This window comes from Lactuca virosa, chromosome 5, assembly GCF_052849685.1.
Source record: "Lactuca virosa cultivar CGN04683 chromosome 5, Lactuca_virosa_CGN04683_v6, whole genome shotgun sequence".
In the NCBI taxonomy this organism is placed as follows: Eukaryota; Viridiplantae; Streptophyta; class Magnoliopsida; order Asterales; family Asteraceae; genus Lactuca; species Lactuca virosa.
This window is the reverse complement of record NC_136430.1, coordinates 307,877,858-307,902,291: the sequence shown is the minus strand read 5'-3', so window position 1 is coordinate 307,902,291 and position 24,434 is coordinate 307,877,858. Positions and strand designations below refer to the sequence as shown.

Below are 24,434 nucleotides of genomic sequence, written 5' to 3'. Positions count from 1 at the left end.
ATCAGCAGTTCACAAAACCACCATTCAACCGCAACTTCAACCCACAGTCTAATCACTCAATATATCCTCAAAACCCTCATCACCCACCGCAACCACATAATGCACAACATTCCAAAGAGGCACCGCAGTCCAATAAACCATCAGACTCCGGCACCTCAACTGAAGAGAAAAATAACGTCATCATTTGTCACAAATGTCAGAAAGAAAATCACTTTGCCAAAGATTACAAAGCAAATGTGGTTAAGGATAAGGCATTCTATCTTAGAATGGCCCAAGAAATGGAAGAGAAAGAAAAGGCAAGAGCATATGTGTGACAACCGTCAATTTCCGGTCAAGTCAAAGTCAAATAAAGTCAAAAAGTCAAACCGGTCAACTCCGTTAACCCTTGTATATTAGGATTTCCGTTATGCTTCCTATTGTACAACTCGCGATCTTAATACAAAGTATCACTTAGATTTTTCACGTGTTCGGAAATTCTAAAACCTAATCAGGGTAAGTGATGAAACTACTCGACAAAACATTATTCCATACCCCTCGAGGGCGTATAACATTCACAACGAGGCTTAACGGGATTTACGAACCTTGCGTTACGAAGCCAAACACTCAAAAAGGTCGCAAACAAAATCTCTCTCAATCTTTCTCGCTCTATCTCTCTCTATCTCAAATCTCTCCCAAATCTCTCTAAGTATGAGAAATCTCTCCAAGTATGTGAAATCTCTCCCAAATGTCTCTAAGTATGAGAAATCTCTCCAAGAATGTCAAATCTCTCCCAAATCTCTCTAAGTATGAGAAATCTCTCCAAGTATGTAAAATCTCTCCCAAATCTCTCTAAGTATGAGAAATCTCTCCAAGTATGTGAAATCTCTCCCAAATCTCTCTCAAAATCTCTCTCAACTTTTTATAATCACCTGGGGCATCCCGACCTTTGATTTAGTCAAAAACCACGCAAAACGGGAAGTTTATTTAAAAACAGCCATTTAGGGCCGAACCCTCTTAGAGCCGAACCTCTTAGAGGCGAAACCCTCAGAAGCGAAACCCTAAGAAGCCTCCTGGACCGAAGCTAGCTTAAGAACCGAACCTCCTCCTAGAACCGAAGCCTCTTAAGAACCGAAGTCACCTTCGGGTTCGGTCCATCTTGCTCTCGGTTCCTCCTCGCCCAACTTCGCTTCTGACAAGATTCGCTTCTGACAACTTCGCCTTCGGTCGTCTTCTTACAACCGAACCTCCCTTCGGTCCGCGGCCTTCTAGGACCGAACCTGCACTGCTGACCTCAGATCCTCGCAGGATACGCCTCTTTGTCCGGTTTTCGACCACGACTCCATTTTAAGCCCGTTTTTCGTGATTTTAACGCGGATTTTCACCCAAACTCGTATTTTAACATAAGAGACCCTAAATATTCATATTTTAATCATATTTTGAGGAAAATCATTGCCTAAGAATAAAATCTAGTTGGTAAGATATATGGGTGGAGTGTTGACTTTACCTTTAAGTTATGACACAAGCAACCTCCCATACCCACTCCATGTCACTATTCATGCTTTATGTCACTATTCCCATCAGCCCTAGTCAACTATTTGTCCTTTCACCACCCCTCTCCAGCAAGATTTAATACTCAAAGATGGGAAAAATCCATGTCTCTCCTCCCACTTTATTCACTCTTTCTCAAGGAGAACAAACACATCTCTCTCACTTTCTCTCTCTAAAATTCGAGATTCAAAGGCTGGTGTAACACCCAAAAATTCAAGCCAAATTTAAACTTTCAAAACATGTCGAATTTATCAAAACATTACAACTTTGTATTCAAAATACATTTATATCAGAGTTTTCCCAGAAACATAACATAATAGGAGGAGCTGTACGATCATGCCTTCACCTTGCCGCGATCCCCTGATGTACCTGAAACAATAAACTGAAACTGTAAGCCCGAAAGCTTAGTGAGTTACCCCCAAAATACCGATACACATACAGTCCACATAACCATGTCACACCATGACATATCATAACAAACTGAGCAGAACAGCACATAACGGGTCCACAGCTTTACAGACTGGAATACCCCTGGGCCCACAGTGTGAGTCTGGAATGCCTACCGGGCCCTCAGCTCACATCTGGATTGCCACCGAGCCCTCAGTACGAGTCTGGAATGCCTACCGGGCCCTCAGCTCGTATCTGGAATGCCACCGAGCCCTCAGTACGAGTCTGGAATGCCTACCGGGCCCTCAGCTCGTATCTGGAATGCCACCGAGCCCTCAGTACGAGTCTGGAATGCCTACCGGGCCCTCAGCTCGTATCTGGAATGCTCCCAAGTCCTCAGTATGAGTCTGGAATGCCTATCGGGCCCTCAGCTCATATCTGGAATACTCTAGGGTTTGTTGGCTGCCGCACGGAGTAGTACAACCTCAACCCATCCCACATAACATATCAACATGTAACAGATAATGCACATACAGACAATCAATCAGTATCACAGGTAGTCCTACAGACCTACCCTCTAGCGTATCAAACTAGCATGCATAACTAACTCATACTCAACATAATATAACTACTAGGATATCATATCCAATGGGCCGACCTTGGTGCCTTAGACCCCTTAGTATAGTGAGGATAACTCACCTCGCAACTGTCGTCGGAAATAAGAAGGCTCAACTCATGGGTCCAACACGAACTCCACCACCTATAGGTACCATACAAACCTTTTTCATAAATCTCCCAATTACCAGAAACCATCAGAAGTCAACTGGTCAACTCTTGGTCCAAGTCAAAGTCCACAGTCAAAGTCAACAGTCTATGTTGACTCGACTCGTCGAGTGCAGATCACCGACTCGTCGAGTCCTTCCTGAACTCGAGAAGTCGTGAAATCCTTGATTGGCTCGTCGAGTTCCCTTTTTAACTCGTCGAGTTCATACGTGGCCAAGATTTGGAAGAAACCCTAGCCAACTCGCTGAGTCTTCTAACAACTCGCCGAGTTCAAGGCAATCTTCAACGAACTCGCCGAGTTGCTCAACCAACTCGCCGAGTTCACGGCTATGTTCATAGGACTCGCCGAGTCCAGCGTTCTACTCGCCGAGTTCATTCAGTCCTTTTTCCATACAGACCTGGTTTGAGCCATGCAGCGGCTCCAAACCACAGATCTAGGCTTCTAGGGCATGCTTATCACGTAAAGTTGCAAACTTTACATGCATGCATAGCTTTAAGGGCTCCAAATGTCAAAACTAAGCTCTTAATGGGGTTCTAAGCTCAAGAGGGACCTCAATCACGAACATAACTGAGACTTTACAACTCTAGAAGGTAATGAGGGTCCAGATCTGAAGTATAGCCCAACCATAAGGTTTCTCTACCAAGGATTTGGGGTTTTAGGGCTTAAAAGCAACAATTTAGGGACAAACAAGATCTAATAGATCAATAATCAAGATGGAAACTTTATTACCAGAGTGGGTGACCACAAATGAATGTGTTCTGGATCTAAGTCCCCTTCCTTGAGCTCTTCAACCCCTTCCTTCTTCCACTTGCTCCAATGTGCACCAAAAGTCCCTTCACAAGGCAACAATCACTCAAACTCACCAATGGAGACTAGGGTTTAGATAAGGAATGCTCTGAGGGTGATGGAGGCTGAGATGGGGCTATAAGGACGTTTAAATAGGGTGCAAACCCTAAGGATTAGGGTTTCCTCCTGACTGGCCTACTCGCCGAGTCCAGGCGTGGACTCGCCGAGTAGATCACTTAAAGCCCGCGTCCAATTCGACATCTACTCGGCGAGTTAGGGCTACAACTCGCCGAGTAGCTCTTACAAAAAGAAACATTTAATCAAATTAAATGCGTACCAGGAACTGGGTGTTACAATTCTCCCCCACTTTTCTCAGACTTCGTCCTCGAAGTCTGCTGCTGCATCTGAAAACAACTCCGGGTAATGCCCCCGCATCTCCTCTTCGGACTCCCACGTCCACTCTGAACCCTTCTGGTGCTGCCACTGCACCTTCACTAACTGAACCACCTTGTTCCTCAAGGTCTTCGCCCTTCGATCTAAGATCGCAACTGGTCTCTCGATATAATTCAGGCTGCTATCAACCTGAATATCCTCCATGGGTACTACTGCTGACTCGTCCACCAAACACTTCCTCAACTGAGAAACATGGAAAGTGTTGTGGATCTGGCTAAGCTCTGCCGGGAGATCCAATCGATAGGCGACCCGACCCACCCGGGCCAAAACCCTAAAAGGACCAATGAACCTGGGGCCCAGCTTGCCCCTCTTTTGGAATCTGATGACACCCATCCAGGGTGATACCTTCAGGAGGACCATGTCACCCACCTGAAACTCCAACTCGGATCGGCGTTTGTCGGCATAACTCTTCTGCCGACTCTGAGCGGTCTGCAAACGCTATCTAACCTGCTGGATCTTTTCGGTAGTCTGCAAGACTACCTCCGTACTACCCATCACCCTGTGCCCAACTTCACCCCAACAAACCGGGGTGCGACATCTCCGCCCGTACAACATCTCGAATGGCAGGGCGCCAAGGCTAGAATGATAGCTGTTGTTGTAGGCGAACTCCGCAAGCGGTAGGTGAAAATCCCAGCTCCCACCGAAATCAATGACACATGCCCGCAACATGTCCTCGAGGGTCTGAATAGTCCGCTCGCTCTGGCCGTCTGTCTGCGGGTGGAATGCTGTGCTGAAGTGCAATCGCGTGCCCAGCTCCTCGTGAAACTTTTGCCAGAAGCGGGAGGTAAACCTGACATCCCGATCAGAGACAATGGAGACAGGAACCCCATGGCGAGACACGATCTCCCGAACATACAATTCGGCCAATTTCGCGGCCGATGAGCCCTCTCGTATAGCCAAGAAATGGGCGCTCTTGGTCAATCGATCCACGATGACCCATATAGCATCAAACCCCTTTGCCGTCTTCGGCAATTTGGTAATAAAATCCATCGTGATCTGTTCCCATTTCCACATAGGAATCTCTAGGGGCTGCAGCTTTCCATGCGGCCACTGATGCTCGGCCTTGACCATCCTACAGGTCAAGCACCTCTCAACGTACCAAGCGATTTCCCGCTTCATGCACGGCCACCAATAGCTCAAACTCAAATCCCGATACATCTTGGTAGCCCCCGGGTGAATAGAGAAATGAGACTTATGAGCCTCCTCCATAACCGTCTGCCTAACCCCACCCGTCATTGGAACCCAAACCCGACCGCATCGGGTTAATAGTCCCTGACTATCCTGCACAAACCGGGTGTTCTCGCCCTTGATCCTCTCCAGCTTCCAATTTTCCGGGCTGATGCCCTCAACCTGGGCATCTCTGATCAAACTCACCAGCGGAGAATCCACCGCTATCCTCATACATACCGCTGGGGTGGAAGACCCCGCTGACTTGCGGCTCAAAGCATCCGCCACTACATTCGCTTTACCAGGATGGTAAAGGATCTCACAATCGTAGTCCTTGACTACGTCCAGCCACCTGCGTTGCCTCATGTTCAGGTTCGGCTGATCCATGATATGTCTCAAGCTCTTGTGATCCGTGTAAATGGTACAACGGACCCCATAGAGGTAGTGTCTCCATATCTTGAGGGCGAACACCACCGCCCCCAGTTCCAAGTCATGCGTAGGGTATCTCGTCTCATGCGGCTTCAGCTGCCGCGATGCGTAGGCTATCACTCGTCCTCTCTGCATGAGGACCGCCCCTAAACCTGTGATGGATGCATCATAGAACACCATAAAATCCTCGACTCCCTCCGGGAGTGTCAATACTGGAGCCTCGCACAAATGCTGACGGAGGGTCTCAAACGCCCTCTGCTGCTCGGGACCCCATTGGAAATCCACTCCCTTCCTTGTCAGACGAGTGAGGGGCACTGCAATCTTGGAGAAGTCCCGTATGAACCTCCGGTAGTACCCTGCCAACCCCAGAAAGCTCCTAATATCTGAGGGAGATTTCGGAACCTCCCACTGCATAACCGCCTCGATTTTGGCCGGATCGACCAAAATCCCCTCTTGGTTAACGAGATGTCCGAGGAACTGGACCTCCCGTAACCAAAACTCACACTTCGAGAACTTGGCGTACAGCCGTTCCCGTCTTAGAACTCCCAACAGCTCTCGCAGATGTTCCTCATGCTGCTCTCGGGTCTTGGAATACACCAAGATATCATCTATAAACACTATGACCAAGCGATCAAGCATCGGTCTACAGACCCGATTCATCAGGTCCATGAACACCGCTAGCGCGTTGGTGAGCCCAAACGGCATCACCATGAACTCGTAATGTCCATAACGAGTTCGGAACGCGGTCTTCTCCACGTCCTCCTCTCTGACCCTGACCTGATGATACCCAGACCTCAAGTCTATCTTGGAAAACCAAGATGCACCCTGTAACTGGTCGAAGAGATCGTCTATCCTCGGGAGTGGATAACGGTTCTTCACCGTCAACTTATTCAACTCCCGGTAATCGATACACATCCGGTGCGAACCGTCCTTCTTCCGGACGAAAAGTATCGGTGCTCCCCATGGATGCTAGGTCGAATGAACTGCTTGCCCAGCAGTTCCTGCAGCTGCGATGACAGCTCCTGCATCTCTGGCGGTGCCAATCGGTACGGCGCCTTAGCAATAGGGGCCGCACCTGGCACCAGGTCGATCCTGAACTCGACCTGCCTCTCTGGAGGTATCCCTGGTAACTCCTCCGGGAATACGTCTGCGAACTCCCTGACCACCGGTACGTCGGAAACCGAAATCTGATCCCTGGCTCGCGTATCTACCACATACGCTAGATAACCTGCACACCCGTGCTGAATGTACTGTCGTGCCCTGGCAGCTGAACAAAACCCTGATCCCACTCTTGTGCCCTCGCCATATACAATCAGTTCTCCCCCACTTGGGGTTCGAACTACTACTCGCTGCCCCTCACAGTCGATCATGGTACCGAATCGACTGAGCCAATCCATGCCTACAATCACGCATACCTCCCCCATGGGAATCGGAATCAAATCTATCGGAAATTACACCCCGAAAATCTCCAAGTCACACCCTCGATAAACTGAAGAAGCAGAAACCCCGTGTTCGTTAGCGATAGACACTCGCAACGGACACTCTAACTCGCCCACTGGCACACTGAACTCCCTACTAAATGTCTGAGATACGAAGGACCGACTCGCCCCCGAGTCAAATAAGACCAAAGCAGGCAAGGAGTTCACTAAAAACGTACCTAACCACAGGTGCAACAGATAAGCATACAACAGATATAGGAAAACGAGATAAGGATAGAAACATACCAGCAACCACATCTGGTGCTGCTCTGGCCTCCTCCGCTGTAAGCTGGAAGGCACGACCCTGAGCCTTTGGAGGCTCTGCCCTGACTGGTCTCCCATCCGTGATCCTCAAAGTAGCCGGCGCTGGAGCCTGCGCCGGTTTGGCGGCGAGTAACGGGCAGTTGGCCTTCAAATGGCCAACCTGATCACAATGGTAACATAACCTCATACTCTGAACTGGAGCGGCCTGGCGACAGTCTTTCGCGTAATGCCCCTCCTTGCCACACTTGTGGCATCCACTACCAGCTCGACACACACCAGAATGACCCTTGCCACACTTCCCACATGTGCGGCTCTGTTGACCCCCGGTCCTAGTATCAGCGGTCTTAGACCGCTTCGGCGCCGGCTGAGAATGTGCCGGAGCCTGCCGCTGTTCTCTCAACTGCTGCTCAATCTCCAACTCACGCCGTCTGGCGGCCTCCTGCAACTCTAGAAGAGTATCACATCGCTGGGTAGACAAAAACTGACGGATATCCGTCTTGAGCATGCTCAGATAACGGGTCATCTGGGCCTGCTCTGAAGCAAACTCCGGGCAAAACATCGCCCTCTCAGTGAACATCCGGGTGATCTCCGTCACCGACTCCCCATCCTGTCTCAAACTCAAAAACTCTTGTGCCAATCGCTCCTGCTCAACCAGTGGAATGTAACGGGTGCGGAACATATCCCTGAACTGCTCCCAAGTAACAGCAGCTCTCTGATCATCAGAGTACGACCCAGTCGCAAGTCTCCACCAGTCCTTGGCCCCAGACCTAAGCAGGTTCAGAGCACACCTGACCTTCTGGTCAGCAGGACACGAGCAGGTGAAGAAACACCCCTCCACATCTGAAATCCACCTCATAGCCTTGATGGGAACCTGCGTCCCATCAAAAGTAGGGGGCTTCGTGTTATCGAAGTCCCTGTACTGAAAACCTCTACCAACTCCTCCTCCCGTCGCTGATACAGCTGATGCAGCTGCTGCGGCGGCTGTCTCTGCAAGGGCTGCATAACGCTCATCAAAATACTCCACCATGGCGGTCTTGATCGACCCGAACATCTCCGGTAACTGAGCCCGGAATGCAGCAGTAACCTCATCATGCAGGATCTCTCGAATCCTGGAATCCAACTCCTCTGTACCCATCTGCACCACTGGCTCAGGTGCTGTCGGCCCCTCCTGGCCTCTGTCCCCTGATCCTGATCCCAAACCGGATCCAACCACGAAGCGCCTCGTCATCACCATTCTGAAACATATCACCAGTTATCAGTAATTCATATAAATCACTGGGAGCCAACTCCCTACTAACCCTAGGGATTGCGACTAACTTGACACGCGTATAGGTCCTGTGCTTTCAGTAGCATGGGCCCCTACTACCTTCCACACCTACCCATATTTGCCCCAAGTATCACCACAACACCCTAACAATATGCACAACATGGCGAGCGCTCAATCCTCACTCCTAGAGGAATGCTAAATATCTTATAACTGACCTCCCGGTCTCACTCAATCCCTCCTATCCATGAAACTTCCACCAACCCTGCAGCACTAATGTATGCTAGCCATGCATAACGCTGGACCCTATAGACTTTAGAATATCCAATCCTACCCCAAGCCCCCAATCAAACAAGAACAGAACATAAGGCCAAATCAAACATTCTCATGCTATAAGATCTTAATTATGTACAACTGGGATGCATACATTAGACAACTACAGTAATGATGTCAATCTCACATAAAGGAAACCCTAGGCTAGCAGGCATCATGTATTCAGGCAATTCTATCATGCAATTCCTGAAGATCCCTAGCCTAGCACTAACATGCTGTTCTATCATATCGTATAATCAAATAACTTGTATGGTATTTTGGGGTCTACTTACTGGCTCCGGCTGATCGTACGCCCTGCATCCTCCTTTATTTATTTTGAAAACCTTTTTGAAAAATCATTTTGAAAATCCTTTCCTTGATTTGAGACTGGAGTCACACGAGTGTTCCTCCAATTCACTCAAACCAAGGCTCTGATACCAACTTGTAACACCCAAAAATTCAAGCCAAATTTAAACTTTCAAAACATGTCGAATTTATCAAAACATTACAACTTTGTTTTCAAAATACATTTATATCAGAGTTTTCCTAGAAACATAACATAATAGGAGGAGCTGTACGATCATGCCTTCGCCTTGCCGCGATCCCCTGATGTACCTGAAACAATAAACTGAAACTGTAAGCCCGAAAGCTTAGTGAGTTACCCCCAAAATACCGATACACATACAGTCCACATAACCATGTCACACCATGACATATCATAACAAACTGAGCAGAACAGCACATAACGGGTCCACAACTTTACAGACTGGAATACCCCTGGGCCCACAGTGTGAGTCTGGAATGCCTACCGGGCCCTCAGCTCACATCTGGATTGCCACCGATCCCTCAGTACAAGTCCGGAATGCCTACCGGGCCCTCAGCTCGTATCTGGAATGCCACCGAGCCCTCAGTACGAGTCTGGAATGCCTACCGGGCCCTCAGCTCGTATCTGGAATGCCACCGAGCCCTCAGTACGAGTCTGGAATGCCTACCGGGCCCTCAGCTCGTATCTGGAATGCTCCCAAGTCCTCAGTATGAGTCTGGAATGCCTATCGGGCCCTCAGCTCATATCTGGAATACTCTAGGGTTTGTTGGCTACCGCACGGAGCAGTACAACCTCAACCCATCCCACATAACATATCAACATGTAACAGATAATGCACATACAGACAATCAATCAGTATCACAGGTAGTCCTACAGACCTACCCTCTAGCATATCAAACTAGCATGCATAACTAACTCATACTCAACATAATACAACTACTAGGATATCATATCCAATGGGCCGGCCTTGGTGCCTTAGACCCCTTAGTATAGTGAGGATAACTCACCTCGCAACTGTCGTCGGAAATAAGAAGGCTCAACTCCTGGGTCCAACACGAACTCCACCACCTATAGGTACCATACAAACCTTTTTCATAAATCTCCCAATTACCAGAAACCATCAGATGTCAACTGGTCAACTCTTGGTCCAAGTCAAAGTCCACAGTCAGAGTCAACAGTCTATGTTGACTCGACTCGTCGAGTGCAGATCACCGACTCGTCGAGTCCTTCCTGAACTCGAGAAGTCGTGAAATCCTTGATTGGCTCGCCGAGTTCATTCAGTCCTTTTTCCATACAGACCTGGTTTGAGCCATGCAGCAGCTCCAAACCACAGATCTAGGCTTCTAGGGCATGCTTTATCACGTAAAGTTGCAAACTTTACATGCATGCATAGCTTTAAGGGCTCCAAATGTCAAAACTAAGCTCTTAATGGGGTTCTAAGCTCAAGAGGGACCTCAATCACGAACATAACTGATACTTTACAACTCTAGAAGGTAATGAGGGTCCAGATCTGAAGTATAGCCCAACCATAAGGTTTCTCTACCAAGGATTTGGGGTTTTAGGGCTTAAAAGCAACAATTTAGGGACAAACAAGATCTAATAGATCAATAATCAAGATGGAAACTTTATTACCAGAGTGGGTGACCACAAATGAATGTGTTCTGGATCTAAGTCCCCTTCCTTGAGCTCTTCAACCCCTTCCTTCTTCCACTTGCTCCAATGTGCACCAAAAGTCCCTTCACAAGGCAACAATCACTCAAACTCACCAATGGAGACTAGGGTTTAGATAAGGAATGCTCTGAGGGTGATGGAGGCTGAGATGGGGCTATAAGGACGTTTAAATAGGGTGCAAACCCTAAGGATTAGGGTTTCCTCCTGACTGGCCTACTCGCCGAGTCCAGGCGTGGACTCGCCGAGTAGATCACTTAAAGCCCGCGTCCAATTCGACATCTACTCGGCGAGTTAGGGCTACAACTCGCCGAGTAGCTCTTACAAAAAGAAACATTTAATCAAATTAAATGCGTACCAGGAACTGGGTGTTACAATTCTCCCCCACTTTTCTCAGACTTCGTCCTCGAAGTCTGCTGCTGCATCTGAAAACAACTCCGGGTAATGCCCCCGCATCTCCTCTTCGGACTCCCACGTCCACTCTGAACCCTTCTGGTGCTGCCACTGCACCTTCACTAACTGAACCACCTTGTTCCTCAAGGTCTTCGCCCTTCGATCTAAGATCGCAACTGGTCTCTCGATATAATTCAGGCTGCTATCAACCTGAATATCCTCCATGGGTACTACTGCTGACTCGTCCACCAAACACTTCCTCAACTGAGAAACATGGAAAGTGTTGTGGATCTGGCTAAGCTCTGCCGGGAGATCCAATCGATAGGCGACCCGACCCACCCGGGCCAAAACCCTAAAAGGACCAATGAACCTGGGGCCCAGCTTGCCCCTCTTTTGGAATCTGATGACACCCATCCAGGGTGATACCTTCAGGAGGACCATGTCACCCACCTGAAACTCCAACTCGGATCGGCGTTTGTCGGCATAACTCTTCTGCCGACTCTGAGCGGTCTGCAAACGCTATCTAACCTGCTGGATCTTTTCGGTAGTCTGCAAGACTACCTCCGTACTACCCATCACCCTGTGCCCAACTTCACCCCAACAAACCGGGGTGCGACATCTCCGCCCGTACAACATCTCGAATGGCAGGGCGCCAAGGCTAGAATGATAGCTGTTGTTGTAGGCGAACTCCGCAAGCGGTAGGTGAAAATCCCAGCTCCCACCGAAATCAATGACACATGCCCGCAACATGTCCTCGAGGGTCTGAATAGTCCGCTCGCTCTGGCCGTCTGTCTGCGGGTGGAATGCTGTGCTGAAGTGCAATCGCGTGCCCAGCTCCTCGTGAAACTTTTGCCAGAAGCGGGAGGTAAACCTGACATCCCGATCAGAGACAATGGAGACAGGAACCCCATGGCGAGACACGATCTCCCGAACATACAATTCGGCCAATTTCGCGGCCGATGAGCCCTCTCGTATAGCCAAGAAATGGGCGCTCTTGGTCAATCGATCCACGATGACCCATATAGCATCAAACCCCTTTGCCGTCTTCGGCAATTTGGTAATAAAATCCATCGTGATCTGTTCCTATTTCCACATAGGAATCTCTAGGGGCTGCAGCTTTCCATGCGGCCACTGATGCTCGGCCTTGACCATCCTACAGGTCAAGCACCTCTCAACGTACCAAGCGATTTCCCGCTTCATGCACGGCCACCAATAGCTCAAACTCAAATCCCGATACATCTTGGTAGCCCCCGGGTGAATAGAGAAATGAGACTTATGAGCCTCCTCCATAACCGTCTGCCTAACCCCACCCGTCATTGGAACCCAAACCCGACCGCATCGGGTTAATAGTCCCTGACTATCCTGCACAAACCGGGTGTTCTCGCCCTTGATCCTCTCCAGCTTCCAATTTTCCGGGCTGATGCCCTCAACCTGGGCATCTCTGATCAAACTCACCAGCGGAGAATCCACCGCTATCCTCATACATACCGCTGGGGTGGAAGACCCCGCTGACTTGCGGCTCAAAGCATCCGCCACTACATTCGCTTTACCAGGATGGTAAAGGATCTCACAATCGTAGTCCTTGACTACGTCCAGCCACCTGCGTTGCCTCATGTTCAGGTTCGGCTGATCCATGATATGTCTCAAGCTCTTGTGATCCGTGTAAATGGTACAACGGACCCCATAGAGGTAGTGTCTCCATATCTTGAGGGCGAACACCACCGCCCCCAGTTCCAAGTCATGCGTAGGGTATCTCGTCTCATGCGGCTTCAGCTGCCGCGATGCGTAGGCTATCACTCGTCCTCTCTGCATGAGGACCGCCCCTAAACCTGTGATGGATGCATCATAGAACACCATAAAATCCTCGACTCCCTCCGGGAGTGTCAATACTGGAGCCTCGCACAAATGCTGACGGAGGGTCTCAAACGCCCTCTGCTGCTCGGGACCCCATTGGAAATCCACTCCCTTCCTTGTCAGACGAGTGAGGGGCACTGCAATCTTGGAGAAGTCCCGTATGAACCTCCGGTAGTACCCTGCCAACCCCAGAAAGCTCCTAATATCTGAGGGAGATTTCGGAACCTCCCACTGCATAACCGCCTCGATTTTGGCCGGATCGACCAAAATCCCCTCTTGGTTAACGAGATGTCCGAGGAACTGGACCTCCCGTAACCAAAACTCACACTTCGAGAACTTGGCGTACAGCCGTTCCCGTCTTAGAACTCCCAACAGCTCTCGCAGATGTTCCTCATGCTGCTCTCGGGTCTTGGAATACACCAAGATATCATCTATAAACACTATGACCAAGCGATCAAGCATCGGTCTACAGACCCGATTCATCAGGTCCATGAACACCGCTAGCGCGTTGGTGAGCCCAAACGGCATCACCATGAACTCGTAATGTCCATAACGAGTTCGGAACGCGGTCTTCTCCACGTCCTCCTCTCTGACCCTGACCTGATGATACCCAGACCTCAAGTCTATCTTGGAAAACCAAGATGCACCCTGTAACTGGTCGAAGAGATCGTCTATCCTCGGGAGTGGATAACGGTTCTTCACCGTCAACTTATTCAACTCCCGGTAATCGATACACATCCGGTGCGAACCGTCCTTCTTCCGGACGAAAAGTATCGGTGCTCCCCATGGATGCTAGGTCGAATGAACTGCTTGCCCAGCAGTTCCTGCAGCTGCGATGACAGCTCCTGCATCTCTGGCGGTGCCAATCGGTACGGCGCCTTAGCAATAGGGGCCGCACCTGGCACCAGGTCGATCCTGAACTCGACCTGCCTCTCTGGAGGTATCCCTGGTAACTCCTCCGGGAATACGTCTGCGAACTCCCTGACCACCGGTACGTCGGAAACCGAAATCTGATCCCTGGCTCGCGTATCTACCACATACGCTAGATAACCTGCACACCCGTGCTGAATGTACTGTCGTGCCCTGGCAGCTGAACAAAACCCTGATCCCACTCTTGTGCCCTCGCCATATACAATCAGTTCTCCCCCACTTGGGGTTCGAACTACTACTCGCTGCCCCTCACAGTCGATCATGGTACCGAATCGACTGAGCCAATCCATGCCTACAATCACGCATACCTCCCCCATGGGAATCGGAATCAAATCTATCGGAAATTACACCCCGAAAATCTCCAAGTCACACCCTCGATAAACTGAAGAAGCAGAAACCCCGTGTTCGTTAGCGATAGACACTCGCAACGGACACTCTAACTCGCCCACTGGCACACTGAACTCCCTACTAAATGTCTGAGATACGAAGGACCGACTCGCCCCCGAGTCAAATAAGACCAAAGCAGGCAAGGAGTTCACTAAAAACGTACCTAACCACAGGTGCAACAGATAAGCATACAACAGATATAGGAAAACGAGATAAGGATAGAAACATACCAGCAACCACATCTGGTGCTGCTCTGGCCTCCTCCGCTGTAAGCTGGAAGGCACGACCCTGAGCCTTTGGAGGCTCTGCCCTGACTGGTCTCCCATCCGTGATCCTCAAAGTAGCTGGCGCTGGAGCCTGCGCCGGTTTGGCGGCGAGTAACGGGCAGTTGGCCTTCAAATGGCCAACCTGATCACAATGGTAACATAACCTCATACTCTGAACTGGAGCGGCCTGGCGACAGTCTTTCGCGTAATGCCCCTCCTTGCCACACTTGTGGCATCCACTACCAGCTCGACACACACCAGAATGACCCTTGCCACACTTCCCACATGTGCGGCTCTGTTGACCCCCGGTCCTAGTATCAGCGGTCTTAGACCGCTTCGGCGCCGGCTGAGAATGTGCCGGAGCCTGCCGCTGTTCTCTCAACTGCTGCTCAATCTCCAACTCACGCCGTCTGGCGGCCTCCTGCAACTCTAGAAGAGTATCACATCGCTGGGTAGACAAAAACTGACGGATATCCGTCTTGAGCATGCTCAGATAACGGGTCATCTGGGCCTGCTCTGAAGCAAACTCCGGGCAAAACATCGCCCTCTCAGTGAACATCCGGGTGATCTCCGTCACCGACTCCCCATCCTGTCTCAAACTCAAAAACTCTTGTGCCAATCGCTCCTGCTCAACCAGTGGAATGTAACGGGTGCGGAACATATCCCTGAACTGCTCCCAAGTAACAGCAGCTCTCTGATCATCAGAGTACGACCCAGTCGCAAGTCTCCACCAGTCCTTGGCCCCAGACCTAAGCAGGTTCAGAGCACACCTGACCTTCTGGTCAGCAGGACACGAGCAGGTGAAGAAACACCCCTCCACATCTGAAATCCACCTCATAGCCTTGATGGGAACCTGCGTCCCATCAAAAGTAGGGGGCTTCGTGTTATCGAAGTCCCTGTACTGAAAACCTCTACCAACTCCTCCTCCCGTCGCTGATACAGCTGATGCAGCTGCTGCGGCGGCTGTCTCTGCAAGGGCTGCATAACGCTCATCAAAATACTCCACCATGGCGGTCTTGATCGACCCGAACATCTCCGGTAACTGAGCCCGGAATGCAGCAGTAACCTCATCATGCAGGATCTCTCGAATCCTGGAATCCAACTCCTCTGTACCCATCTGCACCACTGGCTCAGGTGCTGTCGGCCCCTCCTGGCCTCTGTCCCCTGATCCTGATCCCAAACCGGATCCAACCACGAAGCGCCTCGTCATCACCATTCTGAAACATATCACCAGTTATCAGTAATTCATATAAATCACTGGGAGCCAACTCCCTACTAACCCTAGGGATTGCGACTAACTTGACACGCGTATAGGTCCTGTGCTTTCAGTAGCATGGGCCCCTACTACCTTCCACACCTACCCATATTTGCCCCAAGTATCACCACAACACCCTAACAATATGCACAACATGGCGAGCGCTCAATCCTCACTCCTAGAGGAATGCTAAATATCTTATAACTGACCTCCCGGTCTCACTCAATCCCTCCTATCCATGAAACTTCCACCAACCCTGCAGCACTAATGTATGCTAGCCATGCATAACGCTGGACCCTATAGACTTTAGAATATCCAATCCTACCCCAAGCCCCCAATCAAACAAGAACAGAACATAAGGCCAAATCAAACATTCTCATGCTATAAGATCTTAATTATGTACAACTGGGATGCATACATTAGACAACTACAGTAATGATGTCAATCTCACATAAAGGAAACCCTAGGCTAGCAGGCATCATGTATTCAGGCAATTCTATCATGCAATTCCTGAAGATCCCTAGCCTAGCACTAACATGCTGTTCTATCATATCGTATAATCAAATAACTTGTATGGTATTTTGGGGTCTACTTACTGGCTCCGGCTGATCGTACGCCCTGCATCCTCCTTTATTTATTTTGAAAACCTTTTTGAAAAATCATTTTGAAAATCCTTTCCTTGATTTGAGACTGGAGTCACACGAGTGTTCCTCCAATTCACTCAAACCAAGGCTCTGATACCAACTTGTAACACCCAAAAATTCAAGCCAAATTTAAACTTTCAAAACATGTCGAATTTATCAAAACATTACAACTTTGTTTTCAAAATACATTTATATCAGAGTTTTCCTAGAAACATAACATAATAGGAGGAGCTGTACGATCATGCCTTCGCCTTGCCGCGATCCCCTGATGTACCTGAAACAATAAACTGAAACTGTAAGCCCGAAAGCTTAGTGAGTTACCCCCAAAATACCGATACACATACAGTCCACATAACCATGTCACACCATGACATATCATAACAAACTGAGCAGAACAGCACATAACGGGTCCACAACTTTACAGACTGGAATACCCCTGGGCCCACAGTGTGAGTCTGGAATGCCTACCGGGCCCTCAGCTCACATCTGGATTGCCACCGATCCCTCAGTACAAGTCCGGAATGCCTACCGGGCCCTCAGCTCGTATCTGGAATGCCACCGAGCCCTCAGTACGAGTCTGGAATGCCTACCGGGCCCTCAGCTCGTATCTGGAATGCCACCGAGCCCTCAGTACGAGTCTGGAATGCCTACCGGGCCCTCAGCTCGTATCTGGAATGCTCCCAAGTCCTCAGTATGAGTCTGGAATGCCTATCGGGCCCTCAGCTCATATCTGGAATACTCTAGGGTTTGTTGGCTACCGCACGGAGCAGTACAACCTCAACCCATCCCACATAACATATCAACATGTAACAGATAATGCACATACAGACAATCAATCAGTATCACAGGTAGTCCTACAGACCTACCCTCTAGCATATCAAACTAGCATGCATAACTAACTCATACTCAACATAATACAACTACTAGGATATCATATCCAATGGGCCGGCCTTGGTGCCTTAGACCCCTTAGTATAGTGAGGATAACTCACCTCGCAACTGTCGTCGGAAATAAGAAGGCTCAACTCCTGGGTCCAACACGAACTCCACCACCTATAGGTACCATACAAACCTTTTTCATAAATCTCCCAATTACCAGAAACCATCAGATGTCAACTGGTCAACTCTTGGTCCAAGTCAAAGTCCACAGTCAGAGTCAACAGTCTATGTTGACTCGACTCGTCGAGTGCAGATCACCGACTCGTCGAGTCCTTCCTGAACTCGAGAAGTCGTGAAATCCTTGATTGGCTCGCCGAGTTCATTCAGTCCTTTTTCCATACAGACCTGGTTTGAGCCATGCAGCAGCTCCAAACCACAGATCTAGGCTTCTAGGGCATGCTTTATCACGTAAAGTTGCAAACTTTACATGCATGCATAGCTTTAAGGGCTCCAAATGTCAAAACTAAGCTCTTAATGGGGTTCTAAGCTCAAGAGGGACCTCAATCACGAACATAACTGATACTTTACAACTCTAGAAGGTAATGAGGGTCCAGATCTGAAGTATAGCCCAACCATAAGGTTTCTCTACCAAGGATTTGGGGTTTTAGGGCTTAAAAGCAACAATTTAGGGACAAACAAGATCTAATAGATCAATAATCAAGATGGAAACTTTATTACCAGAGTGGGTGACCACAAATGAATGTGTTCTGGATCTAAGTCCCCTTCCTTGAGCTCTTCAACCCCTTCCTTCTTCCACTTGCTCCAATGTGCACCAAAAGTCCCTTCACAAGGCAACAATCACTCAAACTCACCAATGGAGACTAGGGTTTAGATAAGGAATGCTCTGAGGGTGATGGAGGCTGAGATGGGGCTATAAGGACGTTTAAATAGGGTGCAAACCCTAAGGATTAGGGTTTCCTCCTGACTGGCCTACTCGCCGAGTCCAGGCGTGGACTCGCCGAGTAGATCACTTAAAGCCCGCGTCCAATTCGACATCTACTCGGCGAGTTAGGGCTACAACTCGCCGAGTAGCTCTTACAAAAAGAAACATTTAATCAAATTAAATACGTACCAGGAACGGGGCGTTACAGCTGGTCTTGAGTTTTTCCTCCACATTTGGTATGTATCTTCCTCCTACACTTAAATATTCTACTATCCTTCATCCAAATCATGGATTGCTTACACAAATATCATCATATTTGTTCATAGAACCTTCAAATCTTCAAGCATCTCCCAAGTGTTCTTGACTTGGAAACTCCTTTTCTCCATCATCCATCCTAAGAGATCACTCAAGGTGAGTTCATACCCCTACATTTTCATGTTTTCTTCAAGTTTTAGGGGGGATACAAGTTAAAATACCAAAAACTTAACTAAATTCAAACAACAACTTTCATCAGAAAAGTTGAGTCTTATTCACGGACTGTTTTGACCATCTTAAACTTAATATCTTTCAAAATTGTTTAATATGAAAATATATCAGGTTCATACCTTTAAAATTACTACTTGCACATCTCCATACTATTTTTCTACAATTTATGGTGATTTTTACAAAACTGCCTATCATTTCAGAAACGAATTCGGACCAGTATGTGAATATGAACGTTTTTACACAAGTTAAAGACTTCTAAAAATCATAATAAAAATTATGAATAAACTAGACACATTTTTTGAACTCTCAGAATTTACGGATTCAGTTTTCGACTTCGTATGATTTTTCTATGATTTTTCTAAAACAGTGCAGAAAGGTTAAAAACTAGTTAACAGCTTACAACTTTCATAACACTTTGTAGTATGTTGAGCAAAGTGCATAACAATAAGTTCTAAATATTGAATGTATTTTCTTGTTAGTTTATCATCATAAACTTAAATTTAGTCATTCATGAAAAGGATTCTTCATTCATTTCGAACACATATAATAAACTACAATAAGCATAGTTTATGTAGTTTTACTACATGGAAAAGGTTTTACTCTCAAAACAAATGGGTTTTTCATATACTACATAATAGTAATAGTTTATGGATTCATAGAACTAATGTATTTTCATAAAAGGTGACTTCGCTTCCTCCACGGAAGAGGTTTTATAATCAAACTATATGTAAACTAGTTAACGTAAGTTGTGAGACAATTCTCTCCCCGTACTCTTAGAGTACGGGATTCCAATTCCTGTAAGTTATAACCAGAGTCTCTTGTAGGGAGAGTGTGATAATTGTGTATAGATCTATATTGGGATTGAAACCCCACACCTTGCTGCTAGCTACAGCGGGACCTGCAGGTCTATGGGTGACAAAAGTCATAACAAATCTTGACGTCTGAAAAACGTTGTTGCAGGTTATTTCTCGTCATAGTATGGTTATAACGACTCACATAGGGAGTTAACAATCTTTCAAGTTTACAGGGAAAATTCTACTTTGAAAAGGGGTTTTACTTCTAAATTAAACGAGTTTATGTCGATTTAAACTTGCATGAATTACTTTAAGTATGGAAAAATACTTGTACATTTCGGTCTTGACATTTAAGACTACATGACTTTTATAAGGAAAATATTGGATTTTCTTTGGAAACATATTTCTATTAAAACTACATTTCATCTAGAATTGTTAGACTTCAGCTATAATTGCTAAGTGTATATGCTAGAGTTATGTAAGAATCTAGTCACAGTCGACTTAGAATTGGTGGGCCCGCCTTACTTCCTGTTCCTTGTTTGGTTGTGGACCTAGGGCAGACCCATTATATTCGACGGTTTATTTAACTTAAAATTTTATATAACTTATATACATTGGGTGATTATAGAAGGAATCTACGGGTCTTTCTAGGGTACATTATCGCATAACATAGGAGCATTCATTTCACACCTAATAAAGAAAATATTGGATTTTCTGGAAACATACTCTGTCGCTTTTACAAGGAAAACGGTTTCTTCCTCAAACAAAACTCTTATGAACTCACCAACTTAATTGTTGACACTTTTCAAAACTACTTGTATTCTCAAGAAATCAGTGAAACAGGAAACCAACAGCATTTTTAGGATGGGACGTTAAATCGTCAAACAGTTCATTTTGTCATCATAATGTAATTGATTTTGAAACATGTAAACATATACTATGGTGTAACCTTTTCAATTATATTTATGATGGTTGTATTTACTTTGAGGACTATTATACTCGTTGTTGTGATACTATACATGAAGTCCTCCACTCCCGGACGTTTCCGCCATCCTTGGTTTAGGGGTGTGACAATATGTTGCCCATGTGAAAAGAGATCATCAAGTGTGGTCATCCGGAGATGAGGATGAAGACTTCAACAACAATAAGGGAAAAGGGAATATATGCATGGTTGCAGCTGCTGAAGCGGATGGATCGACAAATCTAGAAAGAAACTACTGCTACATGGCCAAAGATGGCACTCTCAGCATCGTCGAGCAGGCAATGTGCAAGGAGGAACAAGAAGATGAGTGGTTAATTGATAGTGACTGCTCCTTGCACATGACTGGAAGGTTAGAATACCTTCGCGGCTTTAGGCCTATCTGTAACGGTGGAAATGTCACGTTCGGGAGCAACACCAATGGAATAATCAGGGGATACGATGTATTGAAAACAGGAAATTTCTCAATTCAAAATGTTGCTTACGTAGAAGGCCTTAAGCACAGCTTGATCAACGTGGGCCAACTATGTAAAGCTGGTCATAGGGTTGAATTTGATAATGAATATTGCTACATAATGACAAGTGATAGAAGCACCTGCTTGATCAATTCCAAATCCAAAGGGACAATGTACCCTTTGGATGTCTCACTAATCATTGGAAAACCGTAATTGTGTTTTCTATCCAAAGCAGTATCCGAAGATAGCTGGTTATGGCACTGCAAGCTAGCTCATCTGAACTTCCGGTATATCAACAACCTGGTCACCGAAGAACTTGTCCGTGGTCTCCCCGTTCTAAAGTACAACAATGATACACTTTGCCCACCTTGTGAGTGTGGAAAGCAAAAAAAAGGGAAGCCATCCAGTGGTTATTGAATCTTCAATTTCTGAACCATTAGAGCTAATTCATATTGATCTCTGCGGTCCATCTACCATAGCTAGTCTTCATCACAAAAAGTATATTCTGGTTATAGTCGATAACTTCACACGTTTCACTTGGGTCTTCTTCATAAGACTCAAATCAAATGCACCGCAGGTCATGATCAACTTTATAAAGGAAATCGAGCTTCAAATCAAGTTACCAGTTAGAAGAATAAGAAGTGACAATGGAACCGAATTCACTAATCACCTCCTGAATAGTTTCTTGGTTTCTAAGGATATCAGTCACAACTTTTCAGCTCCCTACACACCGCAACATAATGGAGTAGTAGAGCGAAGAAACCGTACATTGGTCGAAGCAGCAAGATCAATGTTAAACTTTGCTAACCTTCATCTATACTTCTGGGCCAAAGCAGTGGCAACTGTTTGCTTTGTTCAAAACCGAAGCATCATTTGCAAGCGTCTTAACAAGAATCCATATGAGGGTCTTAACAACCGCAAACCCAATGTCAGATTCTTCCAAATTTTCGGATGTAGATTTTTTGTGATAAAAAACAAGGATCGCCTTAACAAATTTGCACCAAAATGAGATGAAAGCATTTTCCTTGGCTACTCAACCAATAAAATTGCCTACCGAGTTCTCATTAGACGCACAAGACTGATAGTAGAAAGCTTCGATGTCAAATTTGATGACTACTATGTCCGCAACACTGCTCCGTCAAGTGAAACAAAAGCAATCCTGGAAAGTGATATCCCAGCCTCTTCGGGTCCCGTAAACATTGTTGAAATAAACTATGATGACCTTTTTGACCCCGCAGAGACTGCTCATCTCTCTGAAATCCTGGTGTTTCCAGTATCTCAACAACAACACGCTGAAGTATCTGGTCCAACCTTATCTGAAGATTTGTCACTCAATACTTCCACCTCGCCGGTTGAGGGGGAAAGTTCAAATCCAGTTCCTGTGACAACCATCGAGGTTCCAGTACTAAAAGATGCAGCTCTGGTGTCTAACCGTGGAATCTCAATTCCATCAAATGTCTCTTTAGAATCTGAGGATGAAGAGGTTGAAAACATAGACACGAGATCAGATCCAAGGGTTATCACTCAATCATCAATCCAAGGGGAACCATCTCCGGTTCACGGGGGAACTCCCATCCTCAATTCCGGGGGAACCTCCATCAACTGTTGCCGTTCAAAATCCCTCGGTCCAAGATAATTCTGCAGGCTGCTCCCAAATCGAGGGGAAACTACCTTCTCCTACCGCCAAGTCATCTGACGTTGAAGATATTCCCTCCACCACAGCTGATGATCACTAACAAACTCGTCTTCACATCTGGACGAAGGATCACCTACCGAGTCAAATCATTGGAAACCCATCAGCAGGTATACAAACATGATCCTCTAGTGATTTAACGGACCACTGCCACTATGCAGCCTTCATGTCCTCAGTCGAGCCTCGAACCATAAAAGAAGCACTCATGGAGCCCGACTGGATCACCGCAATGCAAGAGGAGTTAGCAGAGTTTGAAAGAAACAAAGTATGGAAACTAGTACCGAAGCCAAAAGGCCACACAATTGTTGGTACTAGATGGGTATACAAAAACAAGCTTGATGATTCCAGTGCGGTAGTTAGAAACAAAGCAAGGCTAGTGGCTAAGGGGTACAACCAACTTGAAGGCGTCGACTATGATGAAACTTATGCCCCCGTAGCCAGAATGGAAGCAATACGCATTTTCCTAGCGTATGCGGCACACAAGAATATCAAAGTACATCAAATGGATGTCAAAAGTGCCTTTCTAAATGGAGAACTAAAGGAAGAAGTTTATTTGCAACAACCTCCAGGCTTCGAGAGTCAAGAATTTCCAAATCACTGCTACAAGCTTGAAAAAGCAATATACGGTCTTAAACAAGCTCCAAGGGCATGATATGAGACTCTTTCTAAGTTTCTTGTCACGTCTGGATACAAAAGAGGTGTGATTGATCCCAATTTGTTTAGAAGAGCAAATTGTAATCACTTAATGCTCGTCCAAATATATGTGGATGATATCATCTTTGGATCCACAGATCAAGGTATGGTGAATGACTTTGCAAAGCTCATGACAAGTAAATTCCAAATGAGCATGAATAGAGAGATTAATTTCTTTCTAGGACTTCAAGTCAAACAAGTCCCTCAAGGGATATTCATTCATCAAGAGAAATATACCTCTGAGCTGCTGAAGAAATTCTCAATGGACAATTGTTCCTCAGCCAAGATCCCGATGGCCTTCGGATACAAGATTTCAGTTGATCCTACCGGAGAATCAGTTGACCACAAAACTTATCGTGGAATGATTGGATCATTGATGTATCTCCCGGCAAGCAGACCGGATATTGTCTTTGCAACTGGCTTATGTGCTAGGTACCAAGCGGATCCCAAAGTATCTCACTTGACCGCAGTCAAGCAAATTCTCAGATACTTAAAAGGAAGTAAAGCGTTAGGCCTCTGGTACCCCGCAGGAAATGACTTCAGCATCCAAGCTTTCATGGATGCGGATCATGCTGGATGTAGATTAGATCGAAAAAGTACTTCAGGTGGATGCCAATTCCTAGGAGGAAGACTAGTCAGCTGGTCTTCAAGGAAGCAGAATTGTGTCTCGTTGTCTACCGTAGAAGCTGAGTATGTGGCCGCAGCCAGTTGTTGTTCCCAAGTTCAATGGATGAAGACTCAACTCATGGATTACAGATACAGAATGCTGCGGGTACCAATTTATTGTGACTCAGAGAGTGCTCTAGCGATTTCTCATAATCCTATTCACCATTCGAAGACGAAGCACATTGAATTACGATACCACTTCATCAAGGATCACATCCTCAAAGGTAACATCGAACTAATTTTTGTTCCTGCTCATGAGGAAATAGCAGATGTT

The 24,434-nt window shown here is 46.8% G+C and overlaps 1 pseudogene; it reads right to left on the bottom strand.

Moving 5' to 3' along the window:
• Positions 1-48: 48 nt before the first annotated feature.
• LOC145113047 (uncharacterized) lies at positions 49-22,602 on the bottom strand (annotated as a pseudogene).
• Positions 22,603-24,434: the final 1,832 nt, after the last annotated feature.